Here is a 21,932-nt window from a genome sequence, read left to right as displayed (position 1 = left end):
TCACGTCTTTCATATTACTGCGCAAGGACTGGAACTTCGTTCAAAAATGAAAGCAGACGGTTGATCAGCTGTGTTCTAAAGAATGTTTGATTCAAGTTCAGCGTGTGCTGTTGCAAACTATTTGTTTCTCACCAAAAGCCACGATGAAACGGTAACAAATAGGCTATAGCCTAGGCTATGTAGGCTAAAGAGTCACATCGTGGGGAGTTTATTGTTTCGTGTTGGCAAGTAGCCGTGTAATAAATAAGTCCCTTCAGGGCGGAACAAGACCCCTCAGTTGCACGTCGGGGTCTGGTTCACCCTGTCGGGACTTATTTTCCCAATAATAACCGGCGTTCTATATATATATATATATAAGGGATAATGTTAAACACACCGCTAAACACAAGCAGACTAAACACAGTTTACCCACCACTGAAATTTCAGAATATAGATGTACCGCCGAGCGGTACAAAATATGACCGCCGCCCAGTCCAGCACATTTTTTCCACAAAAATAAATCACGTTGAAAGGCCTATATGATTCTGTCTCACTAAATTGCATTATCCACACTCAATTCTCACTGGTATCTGCTAGACAACAAGTACCAAAACATGATTAGTTCATAGATTTCACATGTAAAATTCATTTTATACAACCCCACCTCCATCTTGCCTGTTCATAATTCTGAGAAATTCTTGAATTGTGTGCATGTGTGCATGTACATGTTTATGTTATGTGTGTGTGTGTGTGTGTGTGTGTGTGTGTGTCTGTGTGTGCGTGCTTGTGTGTGTGCCTGCGTATGTGCCTGTGCATGCAAGCGTACATATGTCTACTGTGTGAGTATGTGTCATACGTATGATTACTGTGAATGTATGTGTGTGTGTGTGTGTATCTGTTTGTGCACATGTGTGCACATGAAATGGGTTAACATGACCCCTGGAGGCAAACATACGGAAAAAAATGGTCATCCTAGGCCCTACAGTTCTCAAGATATTCACAGAGAACTGTGTCTGCCCTACCCTCCTTTCGGGGGGTCCAGTTCAGCGTGGGGGCTACAGATCAAAACGAAAAATGACGGTTCCATGCTATCCATGTGGGGGTACATGCCCACCAAGTTTTGTGTACCCCGGTCTTTCAGTGTCCCGGGAATCCTTGTTGGTGTACGTCACTAAATGTACACATAAATTATTTTATTGTAAGGCCCCCCATGAACGAAAGTACACAAAACTTGGCATGCATTCGGAGGGTGTCATAATGATCCTACACTTTTGATTTTGTGCAGTTTTGACCTTGTCAGCCAGAGATATTGTGATGAAAACACCTAATTTTTTGCTTTTTAATTTTTAACTAGGTGGCGCTCTTCATGAAATAAGTGGTAATGGGATGGGTTGACATGCCCCCTTAAGACCAACATACATAAAAAAAGGTGGACCTCCTAGGCCCTACGGTTCTCGAGATATTCACAGAAAACTGTCTCCGGCCACCTACAGGCCAGTTGGGGTATAGTAACATAAATTAATTTATTGTGTGGCCCCCCATGAACGGAATTCCACAAAACTTGGCGTGCATACAGAGGGTGTCATAATGATCCTACACTTCCAATTTCGTGCAGTTTTGACTATGTTAGGTCACAGATACCTTCAATTACAACACCTCATTTTTACTTTTTTGTGTTTAACTAGGTGGCGCTATACATGAAATGAGTGGTTATGGAATGGGTTGACATGGCCCCTTGAGATCAACATACAAAAAAAAAATGGTCCTCCTAAACCCTACGGTTTTCGAGATATTCACAGAAAACTGTGTCTGCCCTACCCTCCTTTCGGGGGGTCCAGTCCAGCGGGGGGGCTACAGATCAAAACGAAAAACGATGGTTCCATGCTATCCATGTGGGGTTACATGCCCACCAAGTTTTGTGTACCCCGGTCTTTCAGTGTCCCGGGAATCATTGACGGAAATTTGGGCATGCGAAAAAAAAAAAAAAAAAAAAAAAAAAAAAAAAAAAAAATCTGACTAAACCTACAGTATATGACCGCCACTTCGCTGCGCGGCGGTCATAATAAGAAGCAAAAGTTTCCTCTGGGTTGATACACAGCAATGAGCAATGACCCATAACGTTAACAACTTAATCTGTTATTATGACCGCCGCGCAGCGAAGCGAAATTTTTTTTTCTTTTTTCTTTTTCGCATGCCCAAATTTCCGTCAATGAGTCCCGGGACACTGAAAGACCGGGGTACACGAAACTTGGTGGGCATGTAACCCCACATGGATAGCATGGAACCATTGTTTTGATCTGTAGCCCCCCCGCTGGACTGGACCCACCGAAAGGAGGGTAGGGCAGACACAGTTTTCTGTGAATATCTCGAAAACCGTAGGGTTTAGGAGGACCATTTTTTTTTTGTATGCTTGCCTCCAGGGGTCATGTTAACCCATTCCATGTGCATAAACAGATACACACGCACACACATACATTTACAGTAATCATACGTATGACACATACTCACACAGTAGACATATGTACGCATGCATGCACATGCACAAACACACATACGCAGGCAAACACACAAGCACGCACATACACACACACACACCCACACACATAAACATAAATTTGTACACGCACACATGCACATAATTCAAGAATTTTTCCCGTCATCTACTCCCTGAATTTTTGGTCATTGATACCCGGGACACCGAACCACCGGGGTACATGAAATTTGGTAGGTATGTAGCCCCACTAGACTTTTACGGAAAAATTTCATTTCGTCCACGGGGACCACCACCAACCCCCCACCCCCCGGGCTGGGCCCCCCGAACCGCAAAAAAAAAAAAAAACAGTTTTTCCTAAATAACTACCTGAACCGTGGCACTGAGGATGAAGAATCTTTTATGGTATGTTGGTCTCAAGGGCCCACATCAACCTGGCTCATAATCACTCATTTGTGATTTGCACCCCCACCCCCCCGGTAAAAAATGAAAATGCAATATTATTCTGCTTTAATTGCCCCTATCTTCAGTTAAGATGTTCAGAACTGCACCAAATTTTATGTGTATGATTGACCTGGCATTCTCTGGGGGTATGCCAAGTTTCGTAGAATTTCATCCATGGGGGGGTCTAAAAAAAATTAGGTTATGTGTACATTTAGTGACTGTACACTCATTGGCCTGTAAATGGCGGTGCACACATATACACATGCACACACACAGGCACCCACATACTATCGGTATTAGAACGGCCGATACATAATTACAAATTCAGTAGGATTAAAAGAAAGCCAAAATAAATATTCATCATCATCATCATGGCTGCATTTTCAGTATTGGCGATAAGTAGTCGTTTGTCCACTAGATGGCGCATCGTTGCAGTGAGACGTAATTTTGTTGGGAGTTAAAAGTGGGTTGGAAAAAACAATGGACGCTTCCTAAAAGGACTAATTTACCGCAGCGGACATCTAATAAGGATAGGACGATGTTCACATGAAGTGTAATTCCCATTTCTTCTTGAAGCCGAAATAAATCTGAGGATGTTTATCGGACATGCTTGGTTTTTACTGCAGGTACGTTAATCTTGTAATATCAATAAGGACCTAGGTAATGTTACCGTTAGCGTTGGTTGAGTGATGGAGGCATTTGATTGATTGCGTTTGTAGAAAACTATAAATGCGGTTATACCAAGCAAATGTATAGCAGCACTGTTTGTATCTTTCGACTGTCATTTATTGCACGTGCTACAAAATCATTCTGTGCAATGGAAGATTTACCAACGTTACACCGGTCTGATACAGTTTTGCCTATACATGCGTGAGACTGAGACGCCTGTTTATTTTGTTTTAAGTGCGTGCAGGGTGTGAGAGGGGAATCGATGTGCTTTGATTACAGCTTGGTAGTTGTAGTCTGTGAAATTAAAAAGCACGTGTGTGTGAAGTATCCAAACAATGACACCTTCATTTCATTATGGCTGCTTTAGCAAAACACCTTAAGCTACTGTGTAGTGGGTCCCATTTAGAAGTGGCTACTTCATTCGCGCTTTCCTTGACTCATGGAGCTGCGTGAATGTTATTACAACTTTTCGCCACGATATGACAGTTTAAGTCCGCTTGATACTGTAAGGCGTAAGCCATTGGTTTCCAAAGGAGATTTTATTTGTGTCGCCAGCATAGCCTATTGACAATTTATGTTGTAAATAGGCCTACCTTATAATCCTACCTGTAGCTTATGGAAGCTAACAGCTTTCTATTAGGATCTAGTTTGTTAGTTACCGTTTTGTCATAACTCCCTGATGCATTTTTGCATTTAGAATAGCCAGAGCGTGTATATCTCAATCGGAAAATTAAACAATATCGGGTGCCTATGGACTAGGCTGGGTGAACCCAGCCTGATCTGCCCGCTATTTATTTTTTGATTTCTTAAAAGATTGAGCTTGGTCTGATGAAAGCCAGACTAGCCATGGACCTCAGTTAAACAATACAAGGGAACATGAATCAGCCTATATTTGCACGAACAATAACGGACAAAAGCTCTTCAACTTTGGCCCGTTAAAATGTGTATGAACAGTCTAGCGACGCATTTCATCAAGGCCCATTTGGACATGTCAGTTATTTGCACCACTGGTTAGATGTAAAACAGCATTTCGTTTCAGACTAGGCTACTGTTACTTAATTTGTGCATTAACAATAACGTTTCAGACTACTGTTACTTAATTTGTGCATTGACAATAAAGTATTACATGAAAGATGACTAAAATCTTATGTAGAAGAAGAAACATTCACAAAAAATCCATCCATCCAAAAATGACCTTTGTTTTTGATAGCTGTTGAAAACGGCATGGAACTGACAGAGATGTTTTTGTTTATAAATACATAAAAAATAAATAAATAAATAAATAAATAAACAACATTATGCTGATACCTTTTGCTTTTCCCAAATACAATGTAGCCTACAGGTGTAAGTGACCTTTCATCAATCCAGTTGCAATGGATGAACTGTGATGAACTGCCCTACTTGTGATTGTTTAGAGATTTTAAAGGTTTTATAACAATGCTACATCTTTGGCTATTCTACAATCTATTCACCTTTTCAGCACCAGTAGGGTACTTTCTGTGCAGCCGCACACACACACTCAGGCATGCCAAACAAGCATACACAAAAGTTTCAAGAGTGGGGGATGGAGTAGAATATGGAGACAAATTGAAGTGTGATTTATTTTCGTTAGTGCCAAAGGGAAGTGTATTGTCATATCAACAGCCTGCAAAGAAGACACAGAACATCACACATATTCATGACGCGCCACCAACAGCACACTTGCTGCTGGAAGGACATGATTGCTCACCATCAGACTACGTATTTGTATGTACCGAGGAGCAGAGGCTTCACCTAAACGGTTTGTCCGTGTCCATGGAAATGGCACACAAAATCAAAATGGCTACACGAGAACAAAGTTCTCTGCCCTGAATGGTTTGACCAGGTGACCACCTCTAGGTTTCAGGAGATCTGCCATGTCAAAGGCCAGAGCTCTGCTGAGTCGCTTGCAGACCGAATATTTAAGGCAACGAGACAAACAGCAGACGTGAAGAGGGGGGTCTGCGAAGGAGTCAGAAGTGGCAGCTGAATATAGTAAGTTAGTCCATGTCAACTATGCACCCAGTGGTCTAGTTATTTATTCATCCAACCACCCCCTGGCTTGCTGCTTCTCCAGATGGTGTTGTTTATGACGCAAACGCAAACCCCCAATTTGGCCTTGTTGAATTCAAATGCCCTAATGTCAAAAACTTTGTAGACTGCAAATACTTAACAATGGAAAATGGTTCCCCAAAACTTAAAAAAGCCATCTCCTATGTAAGTAGCTCTGCTAGCCCTGATCTTTAGAACAACTCATCATTCACTGACCCTGCATATGAGGAGAAAGAAAGTCACTGCACCATGTGGAGCAATGCCAATCAGGCCTTTCATGGTGCAGTGACTTTTGTAGCGTGAGTACATTTCACTCTGCAGCAACAGTGAGGACGTAGTCTGCCATTTAAATTCAGTGCAATCTATGATCACTTGTGTGTCAGGGAAGTCGCTGAAAACTGCTGGGAGATTTGCCTTAATGCATACATACCCAAGGAGGGTGTATAGGTAGTTAGTCCATGATGACACTACTCTGCTGATTGTCGAGGAATGAATTCCAAAGCAATGTCCTAAGTCTCTCTCCTTCAGACCAACTGAGAGATGGACAAGGAATATGAGCCACCAGAAGGCCATTAAATGATCATAGCTTGGGAATCTAATAGAGGAAAAATACATTTGATGATTTTAATTGTAAATATTTACTTTATCATTTTTACAGACGAATAAACAAATTAGGCCTAGTGTATGTTTATCCTCTGTTGAGGTTTTTGTGGTAAAGGAAAGAAGTATGTTATTATGTCTGCCATCCTTACACCAGAAGACTTTGAAAAGATTTGCAATTTGCATAGCCTACCTAGTGTAAAACCTTATATGCTCATCGGATCCTGCAAACCTGAAGCTGCTTTTTTAACTCCTCCACTTCACATGCCAAATCCTCGTTTGCTGCACAGCACAAATCTAACGACGACGGCTCTGGAATGGCACAGTAATCGTGATCAGCTGACACTTCGGTGTCTGACTCTAAAGGAAGAGAAGATAACTCCGGTTCCTCTTGCCTTTCTCTCCTCTCCCACACACTGGATTTATTTTGCTGCCATGGTGCACCCAAGCTAATCTTCACTGACAGGGGGAAAGAGTTTGTGAATAAAGTAAGTTGTGAACCTTGTGCATAACTGTATTTTGAACAACACAACCATTTTCCAGAAGAAACACTACTTTTTCCTCATTCAATGTATGTTCCTAGATTAACTTTAAATTTGTGTGAGCAGCTGCAAATTAAAAGAAGTCTGTGCTAAACGTACCATCCACAAACCAATGGCTTGGTGGAGAAGGTGAATAGAACCATTCAAGGGTTAATATGGACTTATTTAATTTTATATTATGTCATATAATGTGTTTGCATTTTATAATAATTGTTTTCTATTTCAGGGCCTTAAGGGAAAAGGTCAAGGACCACCCAAAGAATTGGGACCTGTACATCAAGCTGACGGTTTTTGGTCTTCGCAAAAAAAAGCAGTGCATAACAAAATACTCTCCATTTTATTTGCTTTACGGGAGGGAGGCCCGCTATCCTCCTTAGATAATCGAGAATAAGCATGTAGGAGCATTTTTTGTTTTGTTTGTTTTTCACACTCTTATTCAAATACTCTTGCAGATAAGCCACAAGTAGAGGCAGTGGCAGCTACAGAAAAACCATGTCCTCACAAATTTTAGCCGTTCAAATGGAGGTGTATCCCAAGGTGAGGGAAAAACATGGAAGCAGCCCAAGAAAGAGTGAGGAAGAGGAAACGGTCTCCGAGCATGGATGACCATTTTAAGGTTGGGGACAAAATCCTCCCCAAGAACATTAGAGAAGAGCAGTGGAAGGGAGGGAAGATGGAGTGTGAGCTCCTGGGGCTGAGGATTGAGGGGGAAAGTGTTGACCTGCTGGCCGCCAATGGAAAGGAAATAAAAATAATCGATCTGGACCAGCTGAAAAAGTTTGTTGAGCCCCAGCCACGGATCCTCTGCAAGTGGGTCTCTAGTCCTCAGCCTGACCCCATCTCCCCAGTCCCCCCGTCCACCAGTCCTCAGTCCCTCCCGTCTGCCAGTCCTCAGCCTGACCCCATGACTTCCCCATCTTCCAGTCCTCAGTTCCTCTCAGCGTCTCCCCAGAGGAATGGAAATATTAGTTGTATTCTAATTCCAAAAAGTCCTCAAGAACAAGCCTATCAAATGATTTGACGACCTCCGATAAAACAAAGAAAATACAAATATCCCTCACACCACCAAAAAGTAAGAAAAAAAAAGACCAAACTAATCCGCATGATGGCCCAAAGTCTTACTAAAACTTCATTGCCATCCCATCTTTTTCTTCAACGTTTTTATCTATATTATCCTACAATGTACATGGAGTTAAGTATGTAGCAAATATGAAAAAGAAGATGCAATACCTGAAGCAGCAACATTTTGTGTGTACAAGAACTAAGAATAACTAACAACATCAGAGATATGCAGGCAGAATGGTCACACGGACATTGCATCGTTTCCTACGGCTTCGACAAAGCAGATGGTGAGGTAATTCTTTTAAAATCAAAGAATATTGATATTTAAAAAAAAAGGCAAATAATTCCAGGAAGACTCCTAGTAGATTTGTTCTTCAAAGGAAAAAAATGAATGATTAATATATATATACACTCCACCTGATAGGCACAAAAAATATTGACTTTTAGACAACTTCAAACACTTTGTATGGTGGGCCATAACTTTTTCGTATGTGGATACATTAATGCAGGGACCGAAGAAAAAGACAGAATATCAAACAAGCCTTTTAAGTTGACCAAAGAAGGAAAATTCCTCCGAGATGTAGGTAAAAGCATGGATCTGAGAGACTGTTTCCGAGTACTTTATCCTACTCAGGTAGGTTACACAAGGATAGATTTTATAGCAACACCAAAGAACTTTCCCTCTGTCGCACGCACGGTATTTGTTTATCCAGCACCGGCTTTGCAAATAACAATGTCCACAGACAAGGCAGAATATGTTGCATGATTTATGAAAGTACGACGACATCAAACGCAAGTCAAATTTGTAGTTTCTTATGTCTCATTCCATCGAACTACAGATCCGCTACCCGATCTGGCAAACTTACATAGTGCGGTTATAGCCGATAGAGGGCTGCAAAGCGAATGCAGAAGTATCGTTCACCCTGTTACAAGTTGATGAACCACTGAAACGATTTTGGAAACATTATTTTAAGGTACAAAAAACTCTTTGGTGTTGGTTTAACACAAAAACACAGATCGACAGAATCTATGTATCGGGCCAAGTTTCTATTAAATCTTGTGACACCAAATATATTATGGATTCTGATCACTTAGCTGGGGGGGGCACGTATTAAAGTATCTCACTCTGGGGAGTTGCATGCATGGTGCATTGTTCATGGATAGGGGTGTAACAGTTCATGTATTCGTATTGAACCGAAACGGTACGGGCGTCACGGTTCGGTGCATGAATTTACACGGAGAATACACGGTATAAAAATACATAAAACTCATGTACGAATGAATTAATGTCATGCGCAATTACTATTAAGTAGCCTACCGTACGAGAGTTCTTTAGCGACACCTAACGCTAATCTGTAGCCTTGCCTTAGCTCTGAAGCTCTGATTGGCGCTTATGTTTTTTTTTTTTTTTGTCAGGTCGTCGGTCGAGTCAGTTAGTCAGATAGCAGCACTAAGGTGCGACCCACAAGAGTTAGAGGATCCGCTGTTCTCTTTAAGATCGCAAGTTTGAGAACTTCAGTTAAGTTACAGTAGTACAGGCAAGAGAGCGGTAAGATGAAACTGTGTGTCGGCGTTGTTCAGCAGTTGGGTATGTGAGTGGAAATATAACATGCTACACATATTCAAAGCCATCACCCAGATGATGTAGGCTACCAATCATTGAAACGAGAGGGAAAAAAAAAACTTCCCCTGCGCTTTACAAGCCTTTGGATATACAAATAGGGCCAAAACCTATGGCTTAAATTAAATGATTTCGCAATGACAGACAGCTATGTAAATCGCGTGGTAATTACCTTTATGTTGGAGTAACTTGTAACTTCTCACATGAGGAGCTTGTAGTGTTAAGTGCACAGACAGTAAAAGAAAGTGTCAACGCTAACCAGGCTAATAAACAAACCATGCTACGGTGAGTTAACGTGGAAGGGCAAAGTCACATGACTTCTAGTTGTAGTCTGTTTACGAAATGAAAGGAGCAATTTTGTTTTTTAAAAGAAGGCAAAATAGTGTGATATTTTCACAGTTAGTAGGCTAGATTATTACTGTACACACACTGAAAAATATTGAGGCAAACTGTAGACCCTTCCATATACAACTAAACACAGATGTTGAAGGTCTTAAGTGGATTTTTAAAAATCATTATTCTATAATAATATGCACTTTCAGAAATAAGAGATGCTGTAGGCCTATTTTCAGTTTTATAGCTGATTGTCTTATTTTGTTTACAAGTTACAGATGGAGTCTGGGTACTTACTGTACTGTTTAGCCTACATCTTACACACTTCAGGCTGTTGCAGATAGCTCAGGGAAGAGACTGTATGACACTAGGTGGTACAGCCTGAGACATGCACAATAAAAAAATGCTTTCTGCATTTTTGTTTTGCTTTTCCCTCCATTGTACCGAACTCGTACCGAACTGTGATGTCCGAACCGAGGTATGAACCGAACCGTGACTTCTGTGTACCGTTACACCCCTAGTATAGATGATCTGGAGTTTTGCACATTTCTTCAAATTTTAATTTCATGAAAACCCCAGTTTACTATATTTTTTACTGATACAGTTTACAATGTATCAAGGTGTGCAGGCCCCCACCTGCCTATAGGTATAGCCAAAGGGGAGCTGGAGCGCTGCTGGTATCCCTTGTGTCCTCTTGTGCTCTTGGAAGGGTTAAATGTTCATCAAAAGATAATTGGGAAATCCAGGTCCAGGCACTCAAGGAGGCAAAAGTTAAAAAGCCTTTTTGGCTAAAGCATTAAAACGCCACTGGCCTTCATCAAGGTTGGTAACGAGCAGAGTCAAGCCATACTTATAGTTGCATTGATTTCAGGTGTGCCACTCTGGCACTTAGTTCAGATCATGTCCAATGCCAGACATTTCAGCATACAAATACAGCAAGACCAAATTGAAGTGAGAGATCTCAAAGTGGGAAAATTAGTGATATTACTACAAATATTAACATTTAGTCTACTCCACACAATATGTATCAAAAGTCAATACATATAAATAAGACAGTTACACATAATTCTCAATTCATAGTCAAGATAACTAGTCCTAAACCAGCATGAGTAGTATACAAACATGACAATTGGGTCTATTACATTCAGAAACAAGTCTTCATTTACTAACAGCAATACACTGTCCCTATTGAGACACAGTAATTACAAAAAAGGGTCCAAATCCTTATTGAGACCTGGATGGCTATGCCCCTCAAGGAGTAGATCCAATATGTCTCCCTCTGTTTAAGGCGTTTGATTTCATCCCCACCCCTGGCATCAATGCGAATAGCCTCAATGCCCACTTCTCGTAAGGCTGAATCCCTCCCACACTCTCAGAAAAGGAAGTACAGAACTTGTACTTTTAAAGGTACAAAGGCTCATCGCTGGGGCAATACCCTCAAGTATGGGTGTTGGGATATACCGGTTTTGTGATAATCGTGATGATTAAAACATAAGAATATGAATATCGTGGAAATCATGTACCCACGGTATTATCGTGTAGCACAACAATGACATTTTTAAATGAACGGGCCTGTTACTCTCTCGTGATTTCTCTCTCCTCCTCACTTGCTCCCTTCAAAGTCACACACTCAAACCTGATGTCACAGCAACGCCAAACGTTTGATTTTGTAGGCTAACTTTAAAAAAGATGCCGGGCATGATGGAGAATGCAGTGGATAGAATAGCCTTTATCAGTCTCTACTGCTCTGCCCCGCAGCTAGAAAAGCGTGTGGGAATTATTTTGGCTGCACAACAAAAAGCGAAATCAGGAGACTGTGTCTATTAGTCTAATTAATTCTAGCGAACTAACTAGCCTACCCACAAGCAAAAGGCTGTGAAACAACATAAACAGCCCAATTTACACAAAAAGCTGGCTAACGTGCTAACTGGCCTATTGGAAATGTTATCAGAGACTTTCTAATGAGGAGACACAGCACTCAAAAAATCCTCCATAGGAATGTGTGGGGTTAGTTTGTATGGCCGTTGTCTACACATATCCCACCCCTTCCTCGGCAAACCGGCGACATATGAATACATTGAGCCATGTCCCGTCGCTCGCGTTGAGAAGTTCAGTTGTTGCTGCACCGACGGAAGGCACCGGCCAATCAAGCTAATCGACGGACGGCACCAGCCAATCAAATTCCGGTTATTCTTCAAGTCATTTGCATAGCTACCGTCGGGAACACCCACTGGCATGCGTTGACGAAACGCAACTGTGTGTATGAGCCGTTAGGCCCCGTTTTACACGAAGGGAAGACGCAGATATTTTCCTGCGGTTTGGCCTCTCATTTACACGAAAACGATTATTTCTAAAAACTCGGCCAAAGTGGAGATTTCTGATAACGCCGTTTATGTGTTAGGTTCTTAAACGTCACATTACGCGCCAGAAAATGCTTAATGACACGTGAGCGCCCTCTGTTTACAGTTAGTTTGGCTACTGAGCATGGATGCTATTAAGGTGGTACTCATTTTTACGATTGTGCAAACGCTTTTGGCCTGTTTACATTTGCAAATACAGTTCAAAAGAGAAATAGGAAGTTGTTGCTATTTTCGGGATTTTGATTGGCTAACGTGGGACTGAGCTACACTGCCACAGACAGGTTTGGCATGCTCTTGACAGCATATATCCACGGGGAAACTTCTCTGAACACTGACAGGTATACACATGTTATTTCCGAAAATAGCAATTTAATATTGTTGACCTGGTTTGGGCATTTTTTTATGAGAAAGTGGGAGTTGTAGGCCTGAATGGTACGTTTTTGAAGATAGAAACATTTTAAAATAAAATTAATATATAGTCTAGGCCTACTTTAAGTGATTGCTTTCCTATATAATGATTGCCATTGATATCGCGATAATATCGTTATCGTGATATATTTTGTCATGATAATCTGAAATGTTGATATTGTGACACCCCTAGCCAGACCCACATTAAAATGTAGGGTCTGGGCACTCACCGTTCGCTGTGCTCAGTCCGAGGGGCGGGATAATCGGTTGTCTTTCAAATTCCCTCTGCACACAATAGGACAGCGCTGAGTCCCATGTGTTTTCCCACCAGCGGAGCAAGTTGGCTAGTTCAAACTTGCCATCTTAAAACAAGCTTAACTCGTGTCACACTGTTGGCCAACAGCAACATCCATCTTCTTTGTTTTCAAGTAGCAGGGAATTCAAGCCAAACCCATGGAGGACAGGTATTATATATAACTGGAGAGAGTGACTAAGTCCCGCCCCCATTCATTTAAATGGCCCATGCTAGGCTAGCTACTTCAGCCAAAAAAGTTTGAAATTGACCGCAGCCATCTTTATGAAAATTGCGTTTCATGGGTGTTCGTCTCCGGCACCAGCTAGAATTAGCCTATTAGATTTCACGTTACAGACAGAGACAACGTCAGGTACAACGGTATGTCGTTGTTGAGGATTGGACATTCCCTCTGAGGAAAAGAATTTGTTCAGGAACGCGCTTCACTTCACCTCGTTATAAGCGCAAATTTATTTAATTGGTTGGGATAACATTTTGGGAATGGTGGTAGAAGTTTGCCCTGTCTCTGAAGTCCTAGGTTATTTAATGTGATATTCATATGTGATAATAAACAATGCAAATCAATATTGAGTCACTTTAGGCTACACAAATAATGATTCCTAAATGCTATATTTGGACAGGTTGTAGGCCTATTACGAAATAGGCTATCCAACGAGAATTACTATAATTAAGTAGACATGGGATGTAAGAAACTTTTGCAGGCAGACGAAAGCCAGCGCTAGTTAAACTTACCGATAAGCGCACATCCCTCGGGTATTGTGGTTCGAGCAGGCATTTCAAGAGTCTGCAACTGTAGTTGATATTTGGCTTTTGCCTCAACTGGAAGCCTGGCCATTTAAATCAAATGCATAGCCTAATCATGTGAATGTTGCAAGAAAGCAAACTAAATAAGTCATTGACATTTGTTTCGTTTTAAATCACTTGAGGAGATAGGTTACATGATCCAGACGTTGCGTTTTCATGGACTACAGGTAGGAATACAGTCTACGTTTTAAAATAGTAAAACACAATGAGTAGGCTATTAATTGGATATAGGTCATTGCTATGTATCTGCTAAAATGTATGGCCATAATCAGTTACCTTGTCAACCCACACATAAGGCAAATAATATCCTGATATGACAACATTTACTTTTTCTTTTATTTACCACAAAGTCCGGTATAATACAGCCTAACCATGTAGGCATTAAGACAAGTATCAGTAGCTTAATCCAAGTAGTTGGTTGTTTGTTGTCTTCCAGAAATGCAAACCAACGTGGACGCTCGTGCCCAACACTAAACTCGTGCATGAGCTGTCATCTACCAATCAGCATGTAAAAACTGGTGCCGGAAGTTGCAACCATGTAACGCCATGTTTTCAAGAATGTCGGCGGCCAAATGCCATGCTAAGTGGCTGAAGCTAACCCTTCAAATCCTGACCCCCTGGCCAAACCGTTCAATCATTATGTTCAATTGGCCTGATAGAAGTTTAATTTTTTCGAGCTCATAAGCCAACGGAGAGTTGCTAGACTAGCCCTAGAAGCAAATGTAATTTGCTGCCGCTAGGGTGTGTCTAGATTTCTAGGCTAACCCCTACCCTCAAGGGTCCACAATTTGAACCCTTAACCAGGGTACATAATAAGGCAACTCCTCAAAAGGTGAAGGTTTCGCTGAAGGTCTGTGTACATGTAAGTAGCCATGCAATAGCGGCAAACTCTACCGTTAAGGTAGTTAAATGGCATGGTGAATCCACCCATGTGAGTGTTAGTGACCACCAGATATGGTTGCAAGAGCAGCACAAATTGTGAGCTCAATTCTACCCAAATTTAGTGTAAAACCATCATGGGCTAGTTTTTTTTTTAAGATCATCTAGCATAGGTTTTAAAATGATGTTAAGCGTCACCCAAATGAAAATTGAACCAACAGTGCTAAGTGAATATGCTTCAGCTGAGAACTATATTTCGAATTCAAATTGTCAATGGTGTAATTAAATGTACATAGCATATGTTTGGTCCTTTTTGATACTAAAGTATTTACTATCTCAAATTCATCCTCATACAAATGAAGACGTAGTGCATCTGGATGAAGTTTAAAAAACTGGTGGTTTTGGAAATATTGTCCATCTGTGTAATTCCTAATATATTCTCTGCCTGTCTCTACCCTCTAACCAAACTCTAATGTCTTCGTGAGATAAGTAACTTTTCAGAACATAGAAGCCCACAGCATGTCCTTCAGTGCTTCTTAACTTATGGACAGGTTCAATCATATTAAGCCAGGATTTGCAATGCTCTTTGATCAAATATGGAGATCAAAATTGCCCTAGATCTTTTGCTAAATCTGGACATTCTGCTACATCAAAACCATTTTTCTGCAGGTGATAATCTACACCGTGTTCCAAATTATTATGCAAGTTGGATTTAAGTATCATAAATATGTTTTTTTTTTTGTTTTTCAATTACACTCATGGATGGTATTGTGTCTCAAGGCTCTTTGGATCATTGAAATCAATCTCAGACACCTGTGATAATTAGTTTACCAGGTTAGCCCAATCAAAGGAAAACTACTTAAGAAGGATGTTCCATCCTACTAAATTTAAATAAGCTTTTGACTAGTGACCATGCACTTTAGACTGGGCCCATTGTCTTTGTGTTTCCTATACACATGCCATCTAAAACAACGGGTATTTTGTGAAGGATGACTGACAGTTATTAAGTCTGCAAGTGATAGAAAAATTGGGTTAATGTGCATGAATGAGTCCCGTGCTGAATAAGCTTCCTCAAAGTAAATGCCCTCCTCGAGCGCTTAGAACATAAAAGATTGATTTTCCTTGTGACCGTTATTTGCAAAAGATGATCACCATCCACTATTATTTTTGCTATATACCTTTGAAGAAACATGAGGGTGCTCATCAGGTGTTTTGGGTATTGAAGGTTGTAAACAAAGTCTGTACAATAGGCGGAGATGATTCCCTTGTCAATTCCTGAGCCACCACACACCTCGACACCATCCACTGTAACACCACTTAAAGTACTTTTGGATTACACAAGGTCTTTCACATCATATGATGTCATAGTGATGATTACTACCATGGCAGTTGCAGCCCCTTCCTCTCCTGCCTGCATGGCTACCTCCTCTGGCTCCTCTGCCTCCACAGCACTCTCCTCTCGCTCCTCTGCCTCCACGGCACTCTCCTCTGGCTTCCCTGCCTCCATGGCTACCTCCTCTGCCTCCATGGACCTCTTCTCTGCCTCCACGGCTGCCTCCTCACCTGCCACAGGCCCGCTCTCTCCCATCTCTTCTTGAAATAAATTACAATGGTGGTGGTCAAGGTTTGTTTGCCACAGTATCTCTTAAACATTGTTTCTTGTGTTAAAATACACAGAATGTATTTGAGCACCTAATTAACAGTTAATCATTGCACAAAATGTATACATTAAAAACAAAATAAATATTCTTACGTCTGTCTGTCTTTCTTTTTTTTCTTGCTGGCTCTTCTCCTGGTGGAGTCCATTCTTTCATATTCTAAACAAGATAGATAGATACCGTATTGACCCCCAAGGGGAAATTCAAGAAGTATCCAGCATTATATGTAAAGCTAGGGTGTGCTGATAAATTATGGCTGGTACAACACTGCTGCTTGTTGCAAAAGCCAACACATTGCCTGGAGTTAATACACAGAGCTAAATACAAGCCCATTCATTAGTGCGTCAACAAAGGCACATGCAAAGTCCTCACTTGATATATGGTCATTAACAAATACATGAATATATGTATTTCGTCACACAAAGGTCATCCTGTCCACAAAATAATCATTACATTAGGCGCCCTATAGTTGGGTTGTAGTAGACATTGGATGTGGAAGATTACTAGAGTGATTGCTTTGTCTGTAAATTAAATTAATACTTTTTTCAGAATTTCTTTGATTTGAATATTTTTTTGCTAATGTGTTGTGTAGGTCTTAAGTGCCTATCTTTATTGCCTTAAAATGTCTTAAAAAGGTCTTACATTTGACTTAGCCTACTGAAACCTGCAAGAACCCTGATGTGTGTGGGGTGGGGGGGGGGGGGGGGGGGGGGGCATTAAAGGACAATTCCGGCGCAAAATGAACTTAGGGGTTAATAACACATGTGTACCGAGTTTGACAGTTCGCTGGGATGTGAAGTGAATCTCACGTGAAACATTGTTGCTGAAAGAAAGCACTGAGCGCATAAGAAAAGCACTGAACGCAACAGGAGACATATGAGATGGCAGGTTATTTTAACGAATTTCAAGACATCGAGGATAAACCTTTTTGGTTTGATGGACGTCCTTATCTTTTCGAGCTGGAATATAGGCTATACCGACGAAGAGCTGCGGGAGCTCCGTGAAAGAGCTACGAGAGAGAGCTACCTGTAGTCAATGCTGCACACAGCCTTGCACTTCTGGAAACTGGTGGTGTACCTGTGGACTTTGTGAAGCTATGGCCACCAAAGAGGAGTGCCTGTGTTGCATGGAGTGGGACCTGTTGTGTCGCGACACCCAAGAGACGCAGTGTTTTGAGTATGAAGATTTCCCCTCATTGATAAACAGGGCTGTAGTTGAAACTATTTTCTATGTCCAGAAAAGAAATTGGAGGCGGCGATCCATTAACCTGGCAATAGCCAGATGAATTTCGCTCCGCCTAGCTCCACTCATCCATCTGGAACCGATTCATTGAAGTGTTGCTTCAGAAGGCTGGGCCTAATCAAAAAATGCTTGCATATGATTGAATAAGCCACTTGTCCGTCGTGCTACTTCAACCACTCACATCGAAGCCAACCCGTGACGCTAATAACAGACTCACAGTCGCTTCTACGCTATGTCACATCTATGAAACTCCCGCCCTGCGTCCTGATTGGCTAAACCATAAAGTTGGTTGGAGAAATCACTCTCAATGGAAGAGGTCCCAGATGGATGTGAGTGAAGCTAGGCGGAGCTAAGCGGAACGACATTCATCTGGCTAGGGTCAGGTTAGCGATCCATACCAGAGGGACCAGATGGACATCCACTAAGTAAGTACACTAGACAAGTTATGTTACATCGGAGCTATTATTTGTGATAGGCCTATATTGAGCAAATTACGTTGATTTTAGTTCACATCGCCTGCCTAGGCTATGTGAACCAGACGTGAACAGTAATGTGTTTCTTTTTAATAAACTGCCAGTACACTTACAAAGTTCTCAATGCTTCCCTCATTATGCTACTGTGTAAGTGTGGTAGGGCCTACTATTTTGAGCCTTGTTAGTGGTATAGAAATAGCGATTTCTTTTTACTGTACGTGTGCCCCGAAGGCTAGCATTAAACGCTAATTAGCAGTCTGCAATAAAACTGGTCACATTCGACTAGCATGAACATAAATCCCAGCGAACGGCCGAACTCAGTACACATTTGTTATTAACCCCAGGTTCATTTTGCGCCGGAATTGATTGTGAGAACTACATTCCCTGAAGCACTGGGTTCCATACATATTGAGAGTTCATTCATTGTTTTTATCATTGTAGAACTTGTATTGTTATTCTATTCCCCAAGCTAAATATGAAGATAAAGACTTGCCACGTCAACACCATGAAGGAGATGTAGAGTACAGATGGTGCCTAATTAACAGTTCACAGAACACTCTAAAGTATCAGCGGAGGACTGGGAGCAACATATTACAGCATAAGGTGATTGGTTTGAAGTGGCATGGCAGTAATATTTAAATCAGGAATATTTCTGCCACATTTAGGCAAGCATCTTTATTACCTTGTATTTACATAATAATAATGGTGCCCACCAATCATCAAGACTCCTGCTGTGCCTCCATGTGGCAGCTCATGGTAACTGGGAGAATACAAACCAGGCAAAATCAGCAGGGGATCTCGGAGTAAGTGGTCCCCAGAGGTGTAGTTATATTGTTTAGACTGTGACTTACCAACCACTGCCATTGTATATACACAAGTTAAAATGTAGAATACCCAAAGACGACAAAACTCCAGAAATGCAGACACTTTTTTATTTCATTTCAAGTCTCTAAGGGCAGAAATTATTTATTTTTGGCCCTCCACTATTTCCTTTTGACCCTCCACAATTTGCTTCAGGCCATTTCTTAATGTCTGCTAGACTTCAAAAGAAAGTCCTCCTTTTCTCTTCCAGTTTTCTCTGCCTCTCCAGATCCGGGCGCACCAGGGACTCGAGCGCGGCCGTCCTCCTCTCTGCTTGACTTTCATAACTGTGAAAGAAAGGAGAGGCTCGGCTGTGAAAGAAAGGAGAGGAGGCTCGGCTGGCTGCATGGCTGATGTTGTTGGTGGCCCGGTCTGAAGAGGCAGAATCTTCTGGGAGCTGGGAGCCGTTCTGCTTAGGCTGTGGATCCAGCCGACTGGGGAACAAGGGAGTGGAAATAACTGTGCCCTCCGGAGCACTCCCAACCCCTGATCCCCCAAAAATGTCATCCGTGTGCTGTGTGACCAGACAGAAAGGTAAATTGCAAGGCTGAAATGACGACTCATTCATGGCTTTTGTGTATGTGAAATTGAAATGTTTTGCACACAATTTCAAATCTCAATGAGGAAAGGTAACAAAAACACATACTCCCATGCAATCCTCTCCTCTCCTGTTGCCCGGCCTCGGTCCTTCACTCTCTTGTAAGTCGACAGCATGTTGTGAATCTTCTTTCTCAGCTGCTCCACAGACATCCTGTATCCCTTTTCCTCCATTTGTTTGCTGATTTTGGTGTAATAGGCATGTTTATTGGTGCAGTACAGGTGATGGTGTGATTTGAGGAGTGAGATGAGAAATAAGTTTGTCCGGTGTTTGAGTTCTGTGAATATTAGACATATGTATTTGAATGTACTTACTGTATTTTTTATTATCAATACAATACCTGGTTGGGAGTGGGAAGGTGACTGCTGGATGGGTGACTGGTTCAGGGATACAGGTTGTCTGGGAGCAGAGCTTGGACCTGGGAGTGGTGGCCGGACAACAGGAGGTAGCTGTGCAGTGGAGCTGGGGCCTGATGAGAGGGATGGTAGTGGCAGCAGCTGCTCACCACAGTGGTAGGGGACAGAGGGATGGGGTTAGTGAAGGTGGAGCTTGGGCCTGATGAGGGGAATAGTAGTGCCAGCTGCCTCACCACAGTGGGGCCTGATCAAGGGGGCAGGCGAATTCCCGGAAGTAGAAGCACCGATGTAGCGGTGGTTATCAACTCTGCTAACCCCATAGAACTCCCATTCATTTCGGATTTTTTTGAACTCCCATAACTTCATATAACATATATCATGTGCCGATATTTTAGCTTCTGTGTTATCTACATAAACAATAAAAGGCAAAACAAGACTCGACTACCTCGTACGTAACGTTAGGTTCCCGTAAGAAGAATGTTTAGCATGTCCGGTTGAAGGGAAGCTAACGCACTGAAGGGAGATAACCGTATTGTTTGGATAAGAAGCGTAGTCCAGCCAGCACGGAAACTCGTGAACAAAGCTATGTAGCCTACAATAGCATTGTATGTTAAGGTAAAGCATAGAGGCAAGTAAACCTAATGAAAAACAGTAGTTTTACCTTTAGGTAGTCTAACGATAATCATTTCAGAGGTTTTCGATGGATTGACCGTAGGTCAGAAAAGTGGAAAGAAGATTAGCTTCAAGGCTATAACTTTTTTGTTTTGTTTTACCATGACTGTTTTTGAAGATGTGTGGTAGTTTCAACATTAACACGACTTGATGTCACTTGTGAGGATAAATACATGTTTAACTTTGATGACTTTGAAGGCGAAGGAAGTGTGAGAAGAATTTCTGTGTATCTATCATATGAGTTACAAGATTCAGTTCGATGGCTAACGTCACAAAGTTAAGTGCGAGTCTGCGCAGTACTGGGGGGACCAACTGAAAAATGACTCGGTGCCCTCCCATTGAGAACGACGGAGTCTGTTCGTCCATTTCTTTTACAGTCTATGGGCCTGATGAGGAGGTTGGTGGTGGTGGTGGTGCAGAGTCGGAATTCAAACAAAAGAGTCATGGTTAGTAGAAGCTATGGTGAGTATGATTGAATTATAAGTTAGGCTTTATAAAGAATAAGTCACTTGAAATGGTGTAACTTGGATACCTTGTATGGTTGCGGACTCCCTGACCTGCTTAATTGTTGAAGCCAGGAATTCTTTGTCTAAAGATAATTATCCCAAGAATAAGTTATGTCATCAATGTTTGAGTAAATTCCCTTTTTAAAACAACTCACCAGCCTTTCAGCAAGTTCTTTAGACACCTTAAGTGTCACTGTCCCCTCTCTGTCCTGAATTTTCAGTGTTTCCATCTTGTGACAGTATGGGTGGCAGCTTTTTTGCCATATATAAAGGTCTTAGAGTAACGGCCTAGCATAGAACACCTGTTCCAATCTAAATGCGTGACCAACCGGTAAATAGCGTGCGTTTGGGAAATTCAGCATGCCTGTGGTATAATCAATTAATTTAAGCAACTGATTGTAGAAAGAAAGCACACACCCCCCCCCCCCCCCCCCCAGCATATTCTTCTTATAATCATCATAATTAGGGATCGACCGATATGGATTTTTTATTGCCGATACCGATTTTTTTCCATCAGCCTTAGCCGATGACCGATACAGGCTGCCGATTTTCTTGAGGCGATATTTGGAGCCGATACTGCGTTTATTTTCCTGACTCAATTTAGGTCATCACAAAATGTCCTTTGTCAACACATTTAAATAATTTAAGAAAACAATAAGCCTGAAAAGTAGCTATTGAAATAAAGTGCCAAACGCTCTCTGAATGCTTTTATTCCATCAGTGCATGCTGGTTGGCAAACCAAATTTGGTTTGCAAATACACATTCATACTCGGCTCCTTTTGCATGCTCACAAAACCCTTACTGCGTCAGATCAAATTAATGAGTCAGAGAGGGACATATTAACAAAAGTGAGTGGTATTAAGTAGTGTGTAGGCAATTCACTAATGCAATACAAGTACTAGTTAGCTGGCTCAACTTACCCCAGCCTTGGTGGCTCATCTAACCCCTCAACCACCATCTTGAAAGAACATGCTTCTCACAACAAACCAAG

The 21,932-nt window shown here is 41.6% G+C and overlaps 1 protein-coding gene across 2 annotated transcripts in view; it reads right to left on the bottom strand.

Moving 5' to 3' along the window:
* The window catches only part of LOC121718314 (B-cell receptor CD22-like), a 29,721-nt gene extending 13,722 nt beyond the window's left edge, over positions 1 to 15,999 (bottom strand). The window contains exon 1 of one of the 2 annotated variants that reach the window (XM_042103319.1): positions 15,957 to 15,999. The gene's annotated coding sequence lies outside the window, so the exon portion shown is untranslated. The remainder of the gene's footprint in view (positions 1 to 15,956) is intronic. The other variant, XM_042103318.1, reaches the window with a different exon arrangement.
* Positions 16,000 to 21,932: the final 5,933 nt, after the last annotated feature.

Source organism: Alosa sapidissima, chromosome 9, assembly GCF_018492685.1.
Source record: "Alosa sapidissima isolate fAloSap1 chromosome 9, fAloSap1.pri, whole genome shotgun sequence".
NCBI classification, from domain to species: Eukaryota; Metazoa; Chordata; class Actinopteri; order Clupeiformes; family Clupeidae; genus Alosa; species Alosa sapidissima.
Note: the sequence above shows the minus strand (reverse complement) of the source record. Positions and strands in the feature narration are given on the sequence as shown.